Below are 22,658 nucleotides of genomic sequence, written 5' to 3' on the forward strand. Positions count from 1 at the left end.
GTAAAACATTATTTTAAGTTAATGCATGCAGTTTCCTTCGATGAATCTCAACAATTTCATCAATCTGGACCAGTGCAGAAGAGGAATCTCTGATTAGAGATCTATGAAATTGTCTCAAGATTCATTGAAGGAGTCTCGAGATTGTTGCGTTTCACATATGTATTTTGTGGGATAATCTCGAGGACGATTTCGTCCGAGATTGGACCGAGATAGATCATGGAATGCATATAAAATCCTTATCTTGTAGCATCTTGATGCAATGTTGCCCAAGTTCAATTGGCAATTCATGTTGTTCTCGGTCGAGATTGCCACGAGAGTGCCCCGAGTTTTAGAACAAAAGAATTATTTTTTTTTCTATTATGTGTTTTAAATTGTTTTACAGATGCCTCTGATGACCAAAATCTGCAGTTTTGACTTCTTCCATGCAAACTTGACATGTTGTTGGCATCTATTGAAGATCGTGTCAAGTATAAAAAACAAGTTAACAACCAGACAGCTTTATATGTTTAGGAAAACCTTCTTTGGACACTTCTTGGATTTAAAGTTGGTGTTCAATAGACCTATGTGTCATTACATTTTTTTAAATTAGAGGTCGAGAAGATACATGATAACATATATAATTAATTTTAAAAGGTGATAAGGCCTCCTTCAATCAAGAGGATTTTGACATAATAATGGGGTTGAGGTATAGGCCAAGACATGAGGTTCGGTTTGAACTGAAAAAGACCCTATGATTAAGAAGGTTATATTTAATTTGGAGGATATGACAAACATGAATGGGTCTGAGTTAGACAAGAATCACCCAACTCTTCAATTTGAGGGTGACGAGGATACGGTAAAGATGCTCATATTCTACTTCATCAAGCTTACGATGATAAGCAGAGAGAGGAGGCAATATATAGATTGGACAATGTTGGGCCTAATTAACGATTGAGAAGATTTCATTAGCTACAACTGGGATGAGTTAATATAGTCCATGACCATTGCTAGTTTGAAAGGGGGCACTTAATGAAAAAGTGGTCTTGTACAAGAAGAAACCTACGAATAATAAGTCCTTAGAGTCGTATAGCCTCTATGGCTTCCCTTTGCCTTTCAGATTTCTAATTCTATGCTCATGGTGTTCATTTTCGAGTATTTATATACTTGTGTTAACAATATCATTGTATTTGTAGGTATGGACTTACAAAGTAGTGCTGTCCATCAGTGAGTGAGTTGCTAATAGGTATTCATCATCTACGATACCATGCGACTAAGACTTTGAGCAACTCCTTTATGACCAATAACTCGATCGCAAAAGAGGACTCCATCCGATCCAATCTGGAGTTGACTCGATTCTAAGTGTGTTGCGGACTTAGTGAGGTAAACTATATTTCATAATGTGTCATTGATTCAAGATCAATGCATACAAAATGCTCCTTGTGAATCTCTTCATTATGTGTTCAGACATGATCATTGCATGCAAAATGGTCTCAATGTCCATATTTTCCATATTAAAGTTAAGTCCTTGTCGTGTATAAGTTTTTCTATTGCTTGCCCAAGTATAAGCGAAACAATAGGTTTATCTAGATGATCCAGAGTCAAACACAGGGAACTGATATCAATAATTAATTTTAGACTTTACTCATCAATTAAGCAGTATAAAAGAATAATGAATAATGGATAAATGAATATAAGCGGAACTAAACTACTTATGTACTCTAGAGATTCTATAAAGGGGAATTAGATGGATGTGAAATGGATATGCAAGCTAACTTGTATGAAGAATGGGTGAAGGAATATCTATGCATGATTACGCGATTAGACCATGAAAGTCTTGATGCAATATGGCTCCCATAACAAGTCTATGATTAAGGCGAGTTCCTCTTAGAGTCTTTATACGCCAAACTTATCCTTCTTTGGGGGTGTAAATGACTCAACCTAGTTAAACGAGATATATCTAGAAGGATTATTTATTTATAAAATATATAAGCTTCGCGATTAAGGGCAGCAACCTCTTGGCGCCTATTGCCTGCACTTGTCCTCCTTTTGGGGTACAAAAGATAGAAGTTATCTCACCAAGGTGGAGTTTGTCTCCAAACTCCTCCTGATGCGCGTTAGCCATATCGTTGCTACTTTTCCTCTCTGGTAGTTGGCGATAAGCACTGGCCAGGTGATAAAAATAATTCAACTAACACAATAAGAGTTATAAGCAAAGCAACTTATCAAGAACTTATACAAGACTAATTTGCAAATAACACATTGACAGATGAACAGTAAAGAGATGAATGGATTGAAAAGATATATATTAAAGAATGTAGACCTTCAACCATCGTACAATATGAACAATATATATTACAACGAATACAAAAATGGGAAGAATAGAAAATGGAAAATGTTTACAAGTTAGGGGAAGTGGGAAATGAACTTCCTTTCCTTCAAACTCTAAGCTCTCACTCACAACTTGGTTGAAGAAGAAGAAAATGACTTTTACAGACAACGAAAATGCTACTTCTTTTCGTCACACTCTAGGTTTTGGCCTTTTCGGACCCGACCAGACACAACCATATAGCTTTTTCACACAATCGACCACTTTTAGCATATCCAGACCTCCTTTTCTTAATGGTTATGGGGTTCTTTATATAGGCAACTTTTGACGGGAAACTTCTATCTTTCTAATCATGTCAATGTCGAAAGCCTCCATTGTCAAGTCACATCATCCCCAACTACCATTCTTGTCTTCTAGTGAGTCGTCCTCGTGTAATGATAAAGCTTATTGCCTAGCATTTGTTCTCGCTAGACGCGTTCTTCTCTAGTAGCTCTTGTGCAATATCCTCTGTGATTCACTAATCTCTTCTTTTGCTTTTATTCCTGCATTAAGACACTAAAACGAGGTTAAACAGACATGGATGCTGATGTAAAGTGTATTTCTAAATACTTATACTTTTTTTACATAATTAAAACGTTTTTATACACTTCTTCTACATTTTGGCCTCGTTATTCTATAAAAGAGGCTATAATAATCTGTATTTCTACAAGTTATCAGGAGTTCATATAGTCAAACTTGAACTCAATCTCGTCCATTCTAGAGTCCAAGTGGTCTGCACTGGCTTCTGCCTTAGGCTCCATACATGTTGAAGGGCTACCAATGTTTGAAGTAAAGGCATTGGAGTTATCCTTTCAAGGATGGATGGGAAGTGGAAGTTGATGTTGGGCATGAGGATAGGCGAGAAGTGGAAGTTCATATTGGGCCATGAGGATGGGAATAAGGAGAATCATCCTCTTGAAGAGGAGCAGCAGGGTTATCCTTGTAACCATCTGTAGAAGGGATATCAAGAACCTGATCTAGGTATGCAAGCTCCTCATCCGTCAGTTCAATTGCTTGTATATGAGTCTGAATTTGGAACATCAACCAACAAGTATTAGTTATTAAACCCTAAACTCTAATGCGAAGGTGAAGAATAAAAGAAACCACGATGTACCATTTGGGACCTGAAGACCTATGAATAACTCACCTTCAACCTAGGTGAGTAAGTGCAACTCCATTGCATGATGCGTGGTATTGCATCATGCGAAGCCCTATTATGGCTACCCACCCATGCACTTATGGTCGAAACTGTCTCATCCGTCCAAACCTAAAAGTGTAACAGCAACGTTAACAAAAGAACAATAAGCACAAAGAATACAACTAAAAAAACATAATAAGTTAGAATTTGGTTGATAACCTGAAAGGTAAAGGGGAAACCATATAGGCTATACGTCTCCGGGAGCTTTTTCTTGTGCATGACAACATTTTCCCTCAGTGCCCCTTTCACGCGTTCTTTGTCCAGCTCTAACCCATTCATATTGGGTCTATAGCCCAGGTACAACCATCTTAACCTCAACACTTTATCCTCTTCAAACTGAATGAGATGTCTCGGCCTAAACCTCAATGGTATCAAAATCCTCTCGTCTAATGGAGCCCTTCTGGCTGAGTAATTTAAAAGAGATTACGTCGTCTTGTTTGTTATCGACCTCTCTCAAGAGGATGTAGCGGCAAAGCAGTCCATTAAACATCAGCTTGACATCTAGGAAATGACCGAATAGGATTTTCCTAAGCATATGTATCTGCTTGGGTGTTAGCTTGTTGTTTATGTTTGATACTATATTTGCTAAGTGCGAACAACATGTCAAATTGGATAAGAAAAATTCTTTAGATTTGATTTTTGTGACAAGAGGATTCTAAAAAACAAAAACACACACGTAACAAAGAACAATCAGTATTTTGTGTTAAAACTCGATGACATCTCCGAAAAATCTCGGTTGAGAACAATATGAATTGCATATTGAACTAGAGCAATTGCACTGGGATGCCACGAGATAAGGGTTTTACATGCATTCTATGATATATCTTGGTCCAATCTAAAGCAAAACCATCCCCAAGATTATCCCATAAAATGCATATGAAACGCAATAGATATCGAACTCCTTTAATGAATCTTAGGACAATTTCATCGATCTCGTCTAAGATTTCTCATCTGCGTGGACCCATATTGATGAAATTTTCGAGATTCATAAAATGAAACCAACTAAATTAACTTAAAATTTAGTTCACATTTAACTACATCAGAACACCCAATACAAAATTTCCTATCTGCCTCATATTTCAAACTAAAAAGTAAAAATTAAACCCTAAACTATGGAATCATTCAAAGTAATTTACCTTCAAAGATTTAAGTTCGAGGATGACTTTTTTAAATTTTCCGAAGCAAGAATCAGAGATATTTCTACGATTTTGGGAGCAAACTCGTTTAGTCCCCGGTCGAAATAAGCACAGAGAATATCTAACGTTCAGGCTCTTCCAAAGGTATTTTGGTCACTTGAAATTTAAAAACAAAATCACACAATCTCGATATTGATCTCGGTTGAGATGGACCGAAAAATTACATTGAATTAGTTTTTAAAAGTTTGTGAAGAATCTTGATGTCAATACTAACCGAGAAAAACAAAATTACGAGTTTTCTAAATATGTGCTACTTTTCACATGAAAAACCAAAAGTGTGCTACCTCTCAAAATTTTCCAAAATATCCTGAACTTGGCATCTAATTTCACATTCTCCTTCTCAATTGTAACGCCCAACAAATTCGATATTTCTTTTTGTTTTGGCCATTGTCATCAATATTAAGTGTGGTTATGGGAATTTTTTTAAATTTATTGGAAGAACCTTACCATTTTGATTTTCTCGAGTAATTAAGGTTGGGAATCCATATTTGTTTAGGATAATAAGTATTACTTTTTATTTTATTATTTTATTTTTATTGGAAATAATTAGGGAAGCCTTATTAAACTAAAGTTGGTTGTTTTGGTGAGATTTGGGGAGAGAGAGGAGGGGTTGTTTTGGGCTTTTAAAAGGAAAAGAAAATAGTCATTTTTTTTTATAAAAAGGCCGTGGGACTCGTGCGTAAAGAGCAAGAGAAAAAAAAATCAAAGAAAGAAAGAGGGGAAAAGAAAAAGAAAAAGGAAATTTTTTTTTATTGAAACCCTAGCCGCCGCATGCCGCCGCCGCCGCCGCCGCGAACCCGAGCCGTCAAGCATCCCCCCTCTCTGTTCAGCAGTGCAGCCGAGCCTGCAGTCGAAACCGAGCCGTCGCCGAGCTTCCAGCCGCGTCGAAAGAATTGTCTAAGCCGGTCCGCGCAGCCGAGCGCCGTGTCTGCAGCCGAAACTCGCCGCGCCGCGTCGATCTGAGGAAGAGCAGCCAGCCGCATCGCGTCGCTCCGATCCAGCGCTGAGGAGCCGCAGCCGATTCGCCAGCCAGCCGTGTCCGCAACGCCGTCGCTCACACGCCCAGCCACGCCGCGCCGCTTAGATCCGACGCAGCACAGCCGGAACGTTCGTCAGCCAGCCGCCGCGCCGACTGAAATCCAGCAGCTAAGCCTCGCGCGCCTCCAGCCGTCGAACCCGAACCCGGAACCGCTCCACGCCCGCTCGCCCGAACCCGAAACCGAACCCGCGTCTGTGCCCACACGTGCCCAGCTCTCCCCGCGTGCACGCCGCGCCGCGCCGCCTGCACTGCAAGCCGAGCCGCGCCTCCTTGCTGTCGCGAGCCGAGCCGCACGCGCGCGCCTCCTTGCTGTCGCGAGACGAGCCGCACGCGCAAGATCCTTGCGCCGAGCCGAGCCGATCCCTGTTCTCCTTCCAGCCGAGCCGCCAAGCCTAATTTGGCCCCTTCCACCTAATTTTGGTAATTAAATCAACTATTTTGGCATTATCCAGTAAGATTCAATATTTTTGGGCACTAAATGATTTAATTTGGAATTAAATTAGATTATTTCTCCTTAAGGGACGTCCTGGACCAAGTAACTGCTGCAGCGGGGGATTTCTTCAGTAGGGGCTTGAGCACTGCAACCTCTCTCTAGGGTAAGTCATTTCAAATGAGTCTTGAACCGTTAGTCGTTGGTGACCTAATTACGAATCTTGGCATATTACACAGTTAGGACCTCGTCGCTTGGAAAGCGTACTGCCTCGCGGTTAGGACTCGTCAAGTAAATCTCCAGGTAAGAGATTCTACTACTAGCTCCATGCTTAGAAATATGAGACGATGTATACTCCAATTTTGCATGTTGAGGATTAGACGGTACGATGCCTGAAATCAATGTTAGTATGATGTAAATGACGTTATGGTTATACTATAGCCTGTTATGTGTGGCGAGAGCTGTTATAGCTATACGACGAATGTCGAGACGGAGAGGGCAGAGATGATTTATGTGATATGTTATATGCTGATGCCATGTGTATGTATACTGCAATTAGGGTACCTGTTAGCTTAATCTGTTAGAGTCGTACCTGCATGGGTGTCCTTCGGGATCACCACCTATTGAGGACTGTGTGGTCCGACGGGACGCCAGTCTAGCATGGATATAGATATGACTCGAGTGACTCGACGGGGTCCTCGCATCCCGACTGTCCTAGGTGTCCCCCGGGGCTCCGAAGACCAGAGATACGTTCCTACGGGAGCGCATGTTGCACGTGTTCTGGAACGGGCCAGAGATTGGGTACCAGTTACAGGACTCTGACAGGAAGTTAACAGGCACCTAGTGGGACTAGTAGTGGGTCCCTTACTGAGTATTTTATACTCACTCTCTTCATTTTATGTTTTCAGGTAGAGGATGAGGCAAGGGCAAGGGCAAGCTGGCGAGCGACCCGAAGTGACCGTGGAGGGCCATAGGGACTACTGCTTCCGCTTATCCTTATTTTAGACTTTCGTATTTGAGTTTGAGTACTTTTCATTACTGAGCATCTTTTTATGTAGACAGGGCCCGAGTAGGACTTTAGAATGCATTACACTTTTTTGCATAACTACCTTGTTTAAATTTTCATAAATAAAAAAAATTTCTTAAACCTTATGCGTCTTTAATAAATTTCATGACTTAAACCACTTGTTCTATATTTAGTAATGACTTCGATTCAGTATAAGGAGTTGGGTCGTTACAGTTGGTATCAGAGCACAGTGTTTTAGGTTCTGTAGACTGACCTACGATGTAAGTCATTTTTGTTTTGGTTTTACTTCACCCTATGGCTATACGGTCCTTCGGCACTCGCCAGGTATGTCTAAAGCCTTGCTAATGTTAAGATTACGATTTTGCCTGAATAGTCTAGACCTAGAGATAGGGTGTTAAGTTCTTGTGGTGAAAAGTTTGTTGGTGAATTTTAGGGAGAATGCCGCCACGTAGAGGTGCACGCCGAGGAGGTGGTAGGGGAGGCAGAGGAGCCGGTCGTGGCCAGCCGGAGGCGCCCCCTGCTGCACCGGCAGTCGACCCAAACGCACCGGTCATCCAGGCGGATCTCGCCGCGATGGAGCAGCGTTATCAGGACATGCTGCAAGCTGCTTTGGCGCCTTTCCTTGCCGCCCAGCAGAACCAGGCTGCCCCTGTTCAGGCCCAGGCCGTCGCTCCTCCAGCCCCTGAGGAAGCTCCACCAATACCAGTTCAACTGTCGGCCGAGGCGAAACACTTACGGGACTTTAGGAAGTATAATCCTAAGACCTTTGACGGATCCATGGACAACCCCACAAAGGCCCAAATGTGGTTAACGTCCATAGAGACTATTTTCCGGTACATGAAGTGCCCAGAAGACCAGAAGGTGCAGTGTGCAGTCTTCTTCTTGGAGGACAGGGGCACCGCCTGGTGGGAGACCGCTGAGAGAATGCTGGGGGGCGATGTCAGCAAGATAACTTGGGAGCAGTTCAAGGAGAACTTCTATGCTAAGTTCTTCTCTGCCAATGTGAAGCACGCCAAGCTGCAAGAGTTCCTAAACTTGGAGCAAGGCGACATGACGGTGGAGCAGTACGACGCCGAGTTCGACATGCTGTCCCGCTTTGCTCCCGATATGGTAAGGGATGAGGCTGCCAGGACGGAGAAATTCGTTAGAGGACTCAGGCTAGACCTTCAGGGCATTGTCAGAGCTCTCCGGCCAGCCACGCATGCTGATGCACTACGTATAGCACTGGATTTGAGCCTACCTGAGAGAGCCGATTCGTCTAAGGCTGCCGGCAGAGGGTCAGCCTTGGGGCAGAAGAGAAAGGTGGAGACGCAGCCTGACGTAGTACCGCAGCGAACACTGAGGTCAGGAGGTGTCTTTCAGAGACACCGACGGGAGCTTGCAGCAGCCGGGAGGACTCTGAGAGAGCTACCCACTTGTACTACCTGTAGGAGAGTCCACGGAGGTCGTTGCTTGGCTGGAAGTGGAGTCTGCTTCAGATGCAGACAGCCGGGGCACACTGCTGATGTGTGTCCTCGGAAACCCTTTGAGACGACACTGCCTTAGCCTTCGGCGTCCCAGCAGGGGAGAGTTTACGCCACTACCCGGCAGGAGGCCGAGCGAGCTGGCACGGTGGTGACAGGTACGCTCCCAATTTTGGGGCATTATGCTTTTGTGCTATTTGACTCTGGGTCATCCCACTCGTTTATATCCTCCGTTTTCGTTCAGCATGTGGGTTTGGAAGTAGAACCCTTGGGTAGTGTTTTGTCGGTTTCTACTCCATCTGGGGAGGTTCTGTTGTCCAAAGAACAAATAAAGGCATGTCGGGTAGAGATAGCGAATCGTATGTTAGACGTGACCTTGCTAGTGCTAGACATGCAGGATTTTGATGTGATACTAGGCATGGATTGGCTGTCAGCCAACCATGCAAATATAGATTGTTTTGGCAAGGAAGTTATCTTTAACCCTCCCTCCGGGGCTAGTTTCAAATTCAGGGGGGCAGGCATGGTATGTATACCCAAGGTCATCTCAGCCATGAAGGCTAGTAAACTACTCAGCCAGGGTACTTGGGGCATCTTGGCAAGCGTAGTGGATATTAGAGAGCCAGAAGTTTCCCTATCTTCCGAACCAGTAGTAAGGGAGTACCCCGACGTTTTCCCAGACGAACTCCCAGGACTTCCGCCTCCCAGAGAGGTAGACTTCCCCATCGAGTTAGAGCCGGGCACTGCCCCTATCTCGAGGGCCCCTTACAGAATGGCTCCAGCCGAGCTAAAGGAGTTGAAGGTCCAGTTACAGGAGTTGCTGGACAAAGGCTTCATCCGGCCCAGCGTGTCGCCTTGGGGAGCCCCAGTATTGTTCGTGAAGAAGAAGGATGGGTCGATGCGCCTTTGTATTGACTACCGAGAGCTGAACAAGGTGACGGTCAAAAACCGCTACCCCTTGCCCAGGATTGATGACCTGTTCGATCAGTTGCAGGGAGCCACTGTCTTTTCCAAGATCGACCTGCGATCAGGCTATCACCAGTTGAGGATTAGGGACGGTGACATCCCCAAGACGGCCTTTCGTTCGAGGTACGGACATTACAAGTTCGTGGTGATGTCTTTCGGCTTGACTAACGCTCCTGCAGTGTTCATGGATTTGATGAACAGGGTGTTTAAGGACTTTCTAGACTCGTTCGTCATAGTCTTCATTGACGACATCCTGATTTACTCAAAAACTGAGGCTGAGCACGAGGAGCACTTGCACCAGGTTTTGGAGACTCTTCGAGCCAACAAGCTGTATGCCAAGTTCTCCAAGTGTGAATTCTGGTTAAGGAAGGTGACGTTTCTTGGCCACGTGGTTTCCAGTGAGGGAGTTTCAGTGGATCCCGCAAAGATTGAAGCGGTGACCAATTGGCCTCGACCGTCCACGGTTAGTGAAATTCGAAGTTTTCTGGGCTTGGCAGGTTACTACAGGAGGTTCGTGGAAGACTTCTCACGTATAGCCAGCCCGTTAACCCAGTTGACCAGGAAGGGAACCCCTTTTGTATGGAGCCCAGCATGCGAGCGTAGCTTTCAGGAGCTTAAACAGAAGCTAGTAACTGCACCGGTCCTGACAGTGCCCGATGGTTCGGGAAACTTTGTGATCTATAGTGATGCCTCCAAGAAGGGACTGGGCTGTGTCCTGATGCAGCAAGGTAAGGTAGTTGCTTATGCCTCCCGCCAGTTGAAGATTCATGAGCAGAACTACCCTACCCACGACTTGGAGTTGGCAGCTGTAGTCTTTGCACTGAAGATATGGAGGCACTATCTGTACAGTGAGAAGATTCAGATTTACACCGACCACAAGAGCCTGAAGTACTTCTTCACTCAGAAGGAGTTGAACATGAGGCAGAGGAGGTGGCTCGAGTTGGTGAAAGACTACGACTGCGAGATCCTATACCACCCAGGTAAAGCAAATGTAGTGGCTGACGCGCTGAGTAGGAAGGTTGCACATTCAGCGGCGCTAATCACCAAGCAGACCCCCTTACTCAGGGATTTTGAGAGAGCCGAGATTGCAGTCTCAGTGGGTGAGGTTACCGCACAGTTGGCTCAGTTGTCAGTTCAGCCAACCTTGAGGCAAAAGATCATCGCTGCTCAGTGGAATGATCCTTACTTGGCCGAGAAGCGTCGTATGGTGGAGACAGGGCAAGGCGAAGACTTCTCCATATCCGCTGACGATGGCCTTATGTTTGAGGGACGCCTGTGTGTGCCGGAAGACACCGCAGTTAAGACGGAGCTTTTGACTGAGGCTCACAGTTCTCCGTTTACCATGCACCCTGGGAGTACGAAGATGTACCAGGACTTAAGGAGTGTCTATTGGTGGAGGGGCATGAAGAGGGAAGTGGCAGACTTTGTCAGTAGGTGTTTGGTGTGCCAGCAGGTGAAGTCACCTAGGCAGCATCCAGCAGGGTTGATGCAACTCTTGAGTGTGCCAGGGTGGAAGTGGGAGAGTGTGTCGATGGACTTTATTACGGGACTGCCCAAGACCCTAAAGGGCTACACGGTGATCTGGGTTGTGGTCGACAGACTCACGAAGTCGGCCCATTTCGTGCCAGGGAAATCCACTTACACTGCCAGTAAGTGGGGGCAGTTATATATGACAGAGATTGTGAGACTACATGGAGTACCCGTATCCATCATTTCAGACAGAGACGCTCGCTTCACATCGAAGTTTTGGAAAGGACTTCAACTTGCTTTAGGTACGAGGTTGGACTTCAGCACAGCATTCCACCCTCAGACCGATGGCCAGACAGAGAGGTTGAACCAGATTTTGGAAGACATGCTGCGAGCCTGCGTACTAGAGTTTTCAGGAAGTTGGGACTCCCATCTGCATCTGATGGAGTTTGCCTATAACAACAGCTACCAGGCTACTATCGGTATGGCACCGTTCGAGGCTCTGTATGGCAAGTGCTGTAGATCCCCTGTCTGCTGGGGCGAGGTTGGAGAGCAGAGGATGCTAGGCCCCGAGTTAGTGCAGACTACCAACGCAGCCATACAGAAGATCCGAGCTCGTATGCTGACAGCACAGAGCAGACAGAAGAGTTATGCTGATGTACGACGTAAGGACCTCGAGTTTGAAGTGGGAGATATGGTCTTTCTGAAGGTAGCACCCATGAAGGGTGTTCTGAGGTTCGCGAAGAAGGGGAAGCTGAGTCCACGCTTCGTAGGGCCGTTCGAGATACTGGAGCGGATTGGCCCCGTGGCTTATCGCTTGGTGCTACCCCCATCTTTTGCGGTAGTGCATGACGTATTCCATATCTCCATGCTGAGGAAATATGTCGCAGACCCAACACATGTGGTGGACTTCGAGCCACTACAGATTAGCGAGAACTTGAGCTACGAGGAGCAGCCTGTCGAGGTCCTGGCGAGGGAGGTCAAGAAGCTTTGCAGTCGAGAAATTCCACTGGTCAAAATCCTTTGGCAGAACCATGGAGTGGAAGAGGCCACGTGGGAGAAAGAAGAGGACATGAGAGCCCAGTACCCCGAGCTGTTCGAGGATTAGAACTTTCGAGGACGAAAGTTTTTGTTAGGAGGGAAGATTGTAACGCCCAACAAATTCGATATTTCTTTTTGTTTTGGCCATTGTCATCAATATTAAGTGTGGTTATGGGAATTTTTTTAAATTTATTGGAAGAACCTTACCATTTTGATTTTCTCGAGTAATTAAGGTTGGGAATCCATATTTGTTTAGGATAATAAGTATTACTTTTTATTTTATTATTTTATTTTTATTGGAAATAATTAGGGAAGCCTTATTAAACTAAAGTTGGTTGTTTTGGTGAGATTTGGGGAGAGAGAGGAGGGGTTGTTTTGGGCTTTTAAAAGGAAAAGAAAATAGTCATTTTTTTTTATAAAAAGGCCGTGGGACTCGTGCGTAAAGAGCAAGAGAAAAAAAAATCAAAGAAAGAAAGAGGGGAAAAGAAAAAGAAAAAGGAAATTTTTTTTTTATTGAAACCCTAGCCGCCGCATGCCGCCGCCGCCGCCGCCGCGAACCCGAGCCGTCAAGCATCCCCCCTCTCTGTTCAGCAGTGCAGCCGAGCCTGCAGTCGAAACCGAGCCGTCGCCGAGCTTCCAGCCGCGTCGAAAGAATTGTCTAAGCCGGTCCGCGCAGCCGAGCGCCGTGTCTGCAGCCGAAACTCGCCGCGCCGCGTCGATCTGAGGAAGAGCAGCCAGCCGCATCGCGTCGCTCCGATCCAGCGCTGAGGAGCCGCAGCCGATTCGCCAGCCAGCCGTGTCCGCAACGCCGTCGCTCACACGCCCAGCCACGCCGCGCCGCTTAGATCCGACGCAGCACAGCCGGAACGTTCGTCAGCCAGCCGCCGCGCCGACTGAAATCCAGCAGCTAAGCCTCGCGCGCCTCCAGCCGTCGAACCCGAACCCGGAACCGCTCCACGCCCGCTCGCCCGAACCCAAAACCGAACCCGCGTCCGTGCCCACACGTGCCCAGCTCTCCCCGCGTGCAAGCCGCGCCGCGCCGCTTGCACTGCAAGCCGAGCCGCGCCTCCTTGCTGTCGCGAGCCGAGCCGCACGCGCAAGATCCTTGCGCCGAGCCGAGCCGATCCCTGTTCTCCTTCCAGCCGAGCCGCCAAGCCTAATTTGGCCCCTTCCACCTAATTTTGGTAATTAAATCAACTATTTTGGCATTATCCAGTAAGATTCAGTATTTTTGGGCACTAAATGATTTAATTTGGAATTAAATTAGATTATTTCTCCTTAAGGGACGTCCTGGACCAAGTAACTGCTGCAGCGGGGGATTTCTTCAGTAGGGGCTTGAGCACTGCAACCTCTCTCTAGGGTAAGTCATTTCAAATGAGTCTTGAACCGTTAGTCGTTGGTGACCTAATTACGAATCTTGGCATATTACACAGTTAGGACCTCGTCGCTTGGAAAGCGTACTGCCTCGCGGTTAGGACTCGTCAAGTAAATCTCCAGGTAAGAGATTCTACTACTAGCTCCATGCTTAGAAATATGAGACGATGTATACTCCAATTTTGCATGTTGAGGATTAGACGGTACGATGCCTGAAATCAATGTTAGTATGATGTAAATGACGTTATGGTTATATTATAGCCTGTTATGTGTGGCGAGAGCTGTTATAGCTATACGACGAATGTCGAGACGGAGAGGGCAGAGATGATTTATGTGATATGTTATATGCTGATGCCATGTGTATGTATACTGCAATTAGGGTACCTGTTAGCTTAATCTGTTAGAGTCGTACCTGCATGGGTGTCCTTCGGGATCACCACCTATTGAGGACTGTGTGGTCCGACGGGACGCCAGTCTAGCATGGATATAGATATGACTCGAGTGACTCGACGGGGTCCTCGCATCCCGACTGTCCTAGGTGTCCCCCGGGGCTCCGAAGACCAGAGATACGTTCCTACGGGAGCGCATGTTGCACGTGTTCGGGAACGTGCCAGAGATTGGGTACCAGTTACAGGACTCTGACAGGAAGTTAACAGGCACCTAGTGGGACTAGTAGTGGGTCCCTTACTGAGTATTTTATACTCACTCTCTTCATTTTATGTTTTCAGGTAGAGGACGAGGCAAGGGCAAGGGCAAGCTGGCGAGCGACCCGAAGTGACCGTGGAGGGCCATAGGGACTACTGCTTCCGCTTATCCTTATTTTAGACTTTCGTATTCGAGTTTGAGTACTTTTCATTACTGAGCATCTTTTTATGTAGACAGGGCCCGAGTAGGACTTTAGAATGCATTACACTTTTTTGCATAACTACCTTGTTTAAATTTTCATAAATAAAAAAAATTTCTTAAACCTTATGCGTCTTTAATAAATTTCATGACTTAAACCACTTGTTCTATATTTAGTAATGACTTCGATTCAGTATAAGGAGTTGGGTCGTTACATCAATCCACTCCAATCAATCTCAAGCCTTAGCCATTCCACACGCCACTACCTCTCTCTAACGCTCCTACATTCATTATATTGCTCCTTCACCATTCGACCTCTGGCCTTCTATTTGCTTTCGTTTTCTATTTTTCGTCTTTCATTCAACAACTACCTCTACTTTTATTATCTTCTCCTCTCTCTCAACTTTTGATTCTCTAAGTTTTAGATATATTGTTTCTCTTTGGAAAATGGGGAGATTGTGCTTGATTTGTTGCCCTTGTTTATATTAATCAAATAAAAATAAAGAGAATGTGAGATTTTTATGCAAAATTGATTTTAGAATAATTAAAATTATGCAAAATTGAGAGTGCATAATATAGCTTTATTATTTACGAAAGTTTAGGAACAAAACTTAAAAAGTAAGAGCATTTTTAAATATACGATAATGAAACAAAATATAGCAAAATTTTAGATTGTATCAATAATAAGCATCAATAGATAATAATATATTTTGAAATTTTATTATATTTTCAATAATTTTGACATTTACAATAATTTTCAAAGAAAAAAATACTTAGTATACAACTATATATCACTACTACAAAAACATACTCTCTTGACAGTTTTAAACTATTATTCTTGACGGTTTTAAAACCATCATTGAAGCCAGTGTCAAGAAAGTCAAAGTTCTTGACGGTTGATAAAAACGTAAAGAATAATGAACGTTGACAGTTTTTAACCGTCAAGTATGCAAATTTTCATGACAGTTTAAAACCGTCAAGAGTACAAGTGTTCATGACAGTTTAAAACCGTCAAGAGTATAAGTGCTCATGACAGTTTAAAACCATCAAGAATATGAGTATCCATGACAAAAACCGTCAAGAATATGAATATTTATGACATTTGATAACTGTCAAGAAAGTGATTGTTTACCACATTTAAAAAACCGTCAAGAATTCAATTGTTTATGGCATTTTAAAACCATCAAGCACTTTTATTTTTTTTAATTGTAACTCGATTATATTTTTGTTCCTGTATTATGCTCCCATTTGACTTGTATAGTGCTCCAACAATTATTCCATAAATAGATATAAACGACAATATTCATCAAATATAAAACCTTTTACCATATCATTTCCAAAGCTTTGCAAATATTCCTATTATTTACAAAACCAATATACAATTCCATCAGAGTTTCAGAATGGCTACAACAACAAAGTTTCAGAATAATTTCCCTATCATCCCCCTCTATATGAACAATTCACCTATAAACAAATAACCTATCAACAAAGTTTCAAAATGGTGACCACAACATAAGGTTTCAAAAATATATCAATCAACCCCTCACCCTCCATATGAACAATTAAAAAAATCAGTCACAACAGAAAGTTTCTTGCTTCAAAATCCCAAATAAGTCGCAATCATGTGTACGAACCCAAAAATCAGCCAACTCAACCTACACCTCATCTAACTCGGCATGTGAGTACGGTTTTCGTGTATCAATCTGTAAACATGCAAAATAAATGAATTAGTATTCATGAAGATTATTATACCCACGAAAGAAATAGTTTGATATATAACATACCGAATCCGAGATGACAATGCTTCCCCTATTTACAATTTCTCTCATAAACTTCATGACATAGTATCTACACTCAGTGCTCCCGACTTGTAGTGGACACTATACAACAACAAATTAGGATAACATACTAATCCTAATTGCTAGTAGTCTACAAAATACAATTAATTTAAATATTTATACTTGCTTTTACTGTTCGCCATAAAGTTCGTTTCCTACTTTTATTAATATTCTTTTGCGAGTGAAACATCGCTATTGCTCTATTTTGCAAAGATAAGATTGCACATATTTTAGAATATTGTACATGCATTAAAATAAATTTCTACACAACATTAGGTTTCTTCAAGCCCCCATCATAAATTTCCTCCAAGAAAACAAATAAAGAAAATAAGGAAACATAGTAACAAAAGCTTCCATTTCATCCCTTTTCTTAACAACACTAATCTCCATTTATCAAAATCAGCATGGAATTGTATATTGCATTCTTGGTATATGAAGGGTGAGGGGTTGATTGGTATATTTTTTAAACTTGTCTTTCAATTAGTCATCCTCCTCATCCTCTTATATTTTGATAAACGATGAACATATGTCACCTTCCTCCCTCTACCAAGCTGGATTGGTCGATACAAACAACTTGGTTTTCAATTTAGTCATCTTCCTCATCCTCTTCCTCGTCCTCCCTCATCGTCGTCTTCTTGATGCTCCTACAAGTGGTTTAGTAGTCAAGTTTTATGAAACCTAATTCTACTTTTACCAAATCCACGCCCTTTCTATTGCATTCTTGTTATTGGCGTTGGTTGCAAGGGCACTCCCAAGAGAAAATAGCTCTGGGTATAGTCTTAAGCTTCTACAGAAGTAAAAAATTATTATCTAACCTTTAGTCAGTAAGGATAAAGATAGTTACAATACTTGCACTACAAGAAATAGGGGCTTTTCCGACGCCTAAAAGGACATCGACACAAAGAACGTCGAAAATAAGGTTATTCCCAACGCCGGACAGACGCGTTATGAAAACTGCATCGGAGAAAACTGTGGCGTCGGGAATGGCATTGGGAAAAGGGTATTCGCGATGCTTCGAGCATGCGTCGGCCAAACGGCGTCGGGAATAAGGCCAAATTAAATTTAAAATACACCTTATTTCCGAAGTAATGCACAGTGCGTCAAGAACGACATCGAAAATAAGGGGTTTTCCCGACACATTATTGTGCGTTGGGAAAACCTTTTAATGAGTGTCAGGAATACCCTTATTCCCAACGCCATAAAGGGGATCTCCCGACGTATTTGTGCTGCATCGGGAGATCCCCTTTATAAACGTTTCAGTTTTGTTTTACACATAACTGAAAACGAAAGGGAAAGGGAGAAGAGAGAAACGAAGATTCGTCGCGGTCTGTAGCTCGTCGTCGTCCGTTCCGTCGTCGTTGCCATCCCTCATCGTCTGCCACCTTAGGTAAGTTTAAATATAAAGTTTGTTTAGTTTAAATATAAGTTTTAGGATTTTTTTTTTAAGAAAATTGTTTTAGGATTTTGTTTTTGAATAGATTTTTGTTTGTTAAATGTATTTTTGTATAGAATGTGTGTAATTTGTGGTTGAATTGAAATTTGAAGGATTTAGGATTTAGGATTTATGGTTAAATTGAAAATTCAATTGGGGGAGGGGGGGAGTTTATAGTTAAATTGAAATTTGAAGGATTTAGGGTTTATGGTTTATAGTTAAATTGAAAATTGAATTGGAGGAGGGGGGTTATAGTTAAATTGAAATTTGAAGGGGGTTATACTTAAATTGAAATTTGAAGGGGTGATTTATTAGCTAAATTGAAATTTGAATGGGGGGTTACTACCTAAATTGAAATTTTTGTAGGGGGTTATGGTTGAATTCAAATTTGAATGTGTGTGTGTGGGGGGGGGGGGGGGTATTGCATTTAATTTGAAGGGGGTTTATGTTTTCAATTGAAAATATAATATGTGTGTTAAGATTTGTTTTAGCTATCCTGCAGTTATTGTAGCCTGTTTGTGTTGAATATCTTTGTTGTTGATTTGAGATGGCTATCCTGCAGTTAGCATTTTTTGTTTTGAATTTGCTTCTATTTGGGATGGTTTCAAGGGGTGGTAGTAGGATAGCTTGAAGTATTTTGTTGTTAATAGTTAGATTGTGTTGACTATCCTACAGTTATGGTAGCGTCCGTAGTTTGAAGTTAGTTATGATTTCAAGTTTTAATATGTATAAGAAATAGACAATATAATTGTTTTCATGCATGAGCAATCACGGACGAACAAGACTACTAGACAGAAGCAACCTTATAGTCATAGTAGCGGGTCTAAGTCGTTTCTACAACGACAGTACGAGCTCATTGAGAGAAAAGGAGAGTCGGTCGATCGTGTGGAATTGTTCAAAGAAACACACGTTCGACCTGGGACGTTCGTGTCGCAGGCCGCAGAGGATGCACATGTAAGTTATGCCCTTGTTAATTATTCTCTTTCATTATATATTTTTGCGCGTTACCTAACATAGTTCTTAAATTTGTTGCAGAATCAAATGCTGGAACTCCAATCCCAGCCTACCCTAGGGTAGTCAGCCACTCTCTGAGGATGAGATATGCAATCAGGTGTTAGGTAGACGATCAGGCTACTCAAAAGGCCTTGGTTGGAGACCCAAGCCGAAGGCCCGCAGGACGACGAGTGCGAACAGTTCCTCGACATCTTGTTCACAATCCACACAAAAAGAGATTGAATTACAAGCTAAACTTAATGAAGTTTTGGAATGGATTGAAGTACAAGATAGAAATTACCAAGCGTTAGCTTCACAAGTTGAACGAATGCAAAAGCTGATAGAAGACTTCACTCATGCACAACAGGGACGACCACATGATCTCTAGCTTTGTGGTACGTATATATGTCTTCATTATTCTTAAATTTTTGCAATGATGGTATACAGTGAACATATGGATATATGTACTAAACTTAGTTACTTTTATATCATTGTAGGACCGAAGGTGTAGAATGACGCGTACGCGCCTCGTCAGGAGACTTTTTTATTATGTTTGCGTCTTTTTGTATTATGAGGACTACGTTTTTTGTATTAAACTTACTAATATTTTTTGAACTTATTCGTATTATTAACTTTAAAACATCTTTTTTTAATTTGTGTTTGTATTTCTTAATTTATTAATTTATATTGAATTTGTCTTAATTTAATCCAAAACGTCGGGAAAAATATTTGAGCAATCCGAATGTGGTTGTGAATGTTTGAGGACAATATTTTAGGAAAAAAAATTAGAAATTACATGTTTAAAAAAAATATAAAAATGAATTCTCGACGCAATGAAACGTCGGGACTAGGATGCATTAGACACGTCGGAGAAGAGTTTCTCGATGCACAAAAGACGTCGAAAAAAGCATTCCCAACGCTGCGTCATGCATCGACATAAGGTCTGTTGGGAAAGGAACTCCCAACGCCACTTTGGCCGACGCATGTCACGGTATCGAGAGATGCATTCTTGACATCGTGTTGGTACGACGGGAATGCCTCTCCCAATTCATTTCTTCCAACGTTATTCCCGACGTCGTGAAAAACATCGGCATATCATTTCCTGATGTTTTTTTCACTTTTTTCGATGTTTTTGTGCGTCGGGAGTACCCTCGTCTCTTGTAGTGTTGTAACAATTTAGCCCTTGAACCTTAATAAGAACCAAATTAGTCTCTAAAATTTAGAATGACATGATCAAAATTACTTATAAACTATAAACTAGTTCTTTTAATTAAAATTGACAGTTGATGTTAAATACCTTCATGATAGAGAGTCTTCATACAAATTATAAATCAAAAAGATTAGATGTGTTGCTTATTAAAGACCGTAAACCAAATGGTACAAATTTAAAGGTGCGAGAACTAAACTATTACCAACTAATCCAAATGTGTTCTCTGATCTATAAACTTTTGTTACTTTCAACTTCAAAAAAAAAAATAAAATGACAGTAGAGAGGGATCTTAAATGGCTTACTATGAGCTGAAATGCATAGACTCTAAAAACAAGCGTAATAGCACTTCCTTAATATTTCAATATTATTCTTTTCTATTTATGTGAGAGTCTGAGTCATTTGTGTACATTGTCTACACTCATGGGACCCCTGTCTAACCCTACTACATTCTAAATAAAGCTCATAGTATATTAAATCTAAGGTAAGGCCATGCTGATTCAAAATTAAATATGACCAAGTGCCAGAACAATGAAGAAACAAAGGGTCCATCAACTACGGTTGATTCAATGTTGATCATAGAAAGAACAAGAAGAAAAGAAAAGGTGTGCAGTTCAAAAGATAAGAGATAGAGAAGCAACCTTATGTTGCATAAGCAGCCCAATAGCATATGACGTAGCTAGAGGCGGTTGTCATGAAGATGTCAAAGTCTGAACCAAAAACAAAATTTTATTGGTATCCACAAAAATACACTGCCAATAAATCAATCTTCTGTTGAATATAGTACACGAAAGAAATAGCCCATGACCAATTACTAGGTGAAACATGGTTAAGTTGATAAAGTGAGAACAAACTCAAGAATAATACGACGGTGAAAAAAAGAAAGAAAAGAACATAGATTCAACTAGAAATTGCTACTGAATTCGGTTTCAAAAAACTATCACTCTTTATCTTTTGGAAAAATCTTAAGGAATGTAGCATGTTTTTTCAAGTTAACCCTGACACGATCTGCAAGTTCAATCATACAAATGAACCAAACTTGAAATCCTAGTAAATCCCCAAATATGGATGAATTCACAACAATTTAAATCAAGAGAAAAGTAAAAGAAGATACATGCTTCTTCATATGGAATGTGCAATCAGGTTTGCTGTCATAGTTATTGGATTCAATATCAACATTCAGGTCGATTTCCACTTCTACAGTGCTAGGTTTAACTCTTACCTGTTGAAACTAAAAGAGTACAGTTCAAATTCTTTCAGAATGATAAGGAATTAAAAAAAATGCTCACCTCATCACATCGCCCCTCAAATTCAAAGGGCCTCCAACGTGGTCTGAGAGGATATTGCAATACATATAACTGGAAATAGATGATAAAGATGATAAAGATATTTTTATGCCTTACACATCAAAACCGACAACGTTCGATAGTTACTCAGTTCGAATCGAGCACTTGCTCAGTTACGACATTCGGCGAGCAAGGGAGCGGCAGCGTTCGGATGGTAGCGGCGACCTTTGACAACATTCGGATGGTACTTAGCAAGTAGCAACAGCGTTCGACAGCATTCGAAGGGTAGCAGGTTCGATGACGTTCGGATGGTAGCAGATTCGACGACATTCGGATGGGTGAGTTGTGAGAAGAGGGTAGTGGTAGCGTGTGGGTTGTGAGAAGATCAGCAAGAGGGAAATTGGGGTTGTATGGAGGGAAAGGGAAAAGGTAAAAAATAAAGGAGGAAAATTAGGTGTTTTTTTAAAAAAAAAAAAATTAGTTTTTTGTTTTTTTAGTTATTTAGTAAAACGTCAAGGGAAAGCATCTTACTTGACGTTTAAAAAATGTCAAGAAATTTGAAAATTAACTCCCCTCCACCTTTTTATAAAAATTTTTAAAACGCCAAGAATTTAATAGATAATACTTGATGTTTTAAAAACGTCAACAAAATATATATATATATATATATATATATATATATATATATATAAAGTTTCTCCTAACATGTTTAGTATATTCATGGATTTTTTTACTTCACATGGATTTGAGAATGACATAAAGTCGATCAATATTTACATTAGTTATGAGACAAAAAAGATAAATGAAAGGATAGTTATGTTGGGTAGTAATTTTAGAAACAATAATTAAGTGTATAACAACATTTTAAAAAATTACAAACAGAGCAAAATTTATCATTAATGAACCATAAGGGTTTATAAGCGATAGATCAATTTTGCAACATAATCTATGAATGATAGGAAATTCTGCTAATGATAGACTCCTATCATTGATAAATTTTGATAGATTTTTCTATATTTGTAATATTTTTAAAATATTATTATATACTTCATTATTTTGAATATAATCACTATATTTGTACCTATACCAAATCTTAATGTGATGAGAAAAATTGTTTTAACATTTTAATTTAAAAATAATATCGATTTATTAATTTAAACATTATCTTTATTCTTTTACAAACCTTTTACCAATATAGCCAATTTTAATATTTTTTATCGACATTTTCATGTAATTTGGACCCTAGTAGTTTCGTCCACGTAACATTTAAAATAGTATTTATGTGACAATCTACCATCACATCAAATAAGTATCCTATGGAACCTCCATTTAACGATATTTGTCATATCAACATGCTTTTTTTTAAAAAAAAAAAATGATTTAGACAAAAGACTTATTTTGACAATAAAATTTCACATATATCCTAAAATAACATTTTTATTTTAGTTGATTAGGAATTCACATATTTTTAGGGGCAATTTTATCCTTATAATTAACATTAATTATATAGGTAATTC

The 22,658-nt window shown here is 41.3% G+C and overlaps 1 long non-coding RNA gene across 5 annotated transcripts; it reads right to left on the bottom strand.

Moving 5' to 3' along the window:
* Nucleotides 1-15,687: 15,687 nt before the first annotated feature.
* LOC103495926 (uncharacterized) lies at nucleotides 15,688-21,551 on the bottom strand. Of its 5 annotated transcripts, none has more exons than XR_539010.3 (4): nucleotides 20,970-21,551; nucleotides 20,497-20,565; nucleotides 16,170-16,265; nucleotides 15,688-16,088 (listed from the first exon to the last, which is right to left on the bottom strand). It is a non-coding gene; the product is annotated as an uncharacterized LOC103495926 (long non-coding RNA). The 5 variants fall into 5 exon arrangements; XR_007824836.1 differs by having other exon boundaries at nucleotides 16,170-19,837; XR_001763467.2 differs by lacking the exon at nucleotides 16,170-16,265.
* Nucleotides 21,552-22,658: the final 1,107 nt, after the last annotated feature.

This window comes from Cucumis melo, chromosome 11 (genome assembly GCF_025177605.1).
Source record: "Cucumis melo cultivar AY chromosome 11, USDA_Cmelo_AY_1.0, whole genome shotgun sequence".
Classification (NCBI taxonomy): Eukaryota; Viridiplantae; Streptophyta; class Magnoliopsida; order Cucurbitales; family Cucurbitaceae; genus Cucumis; species Cucumis melo.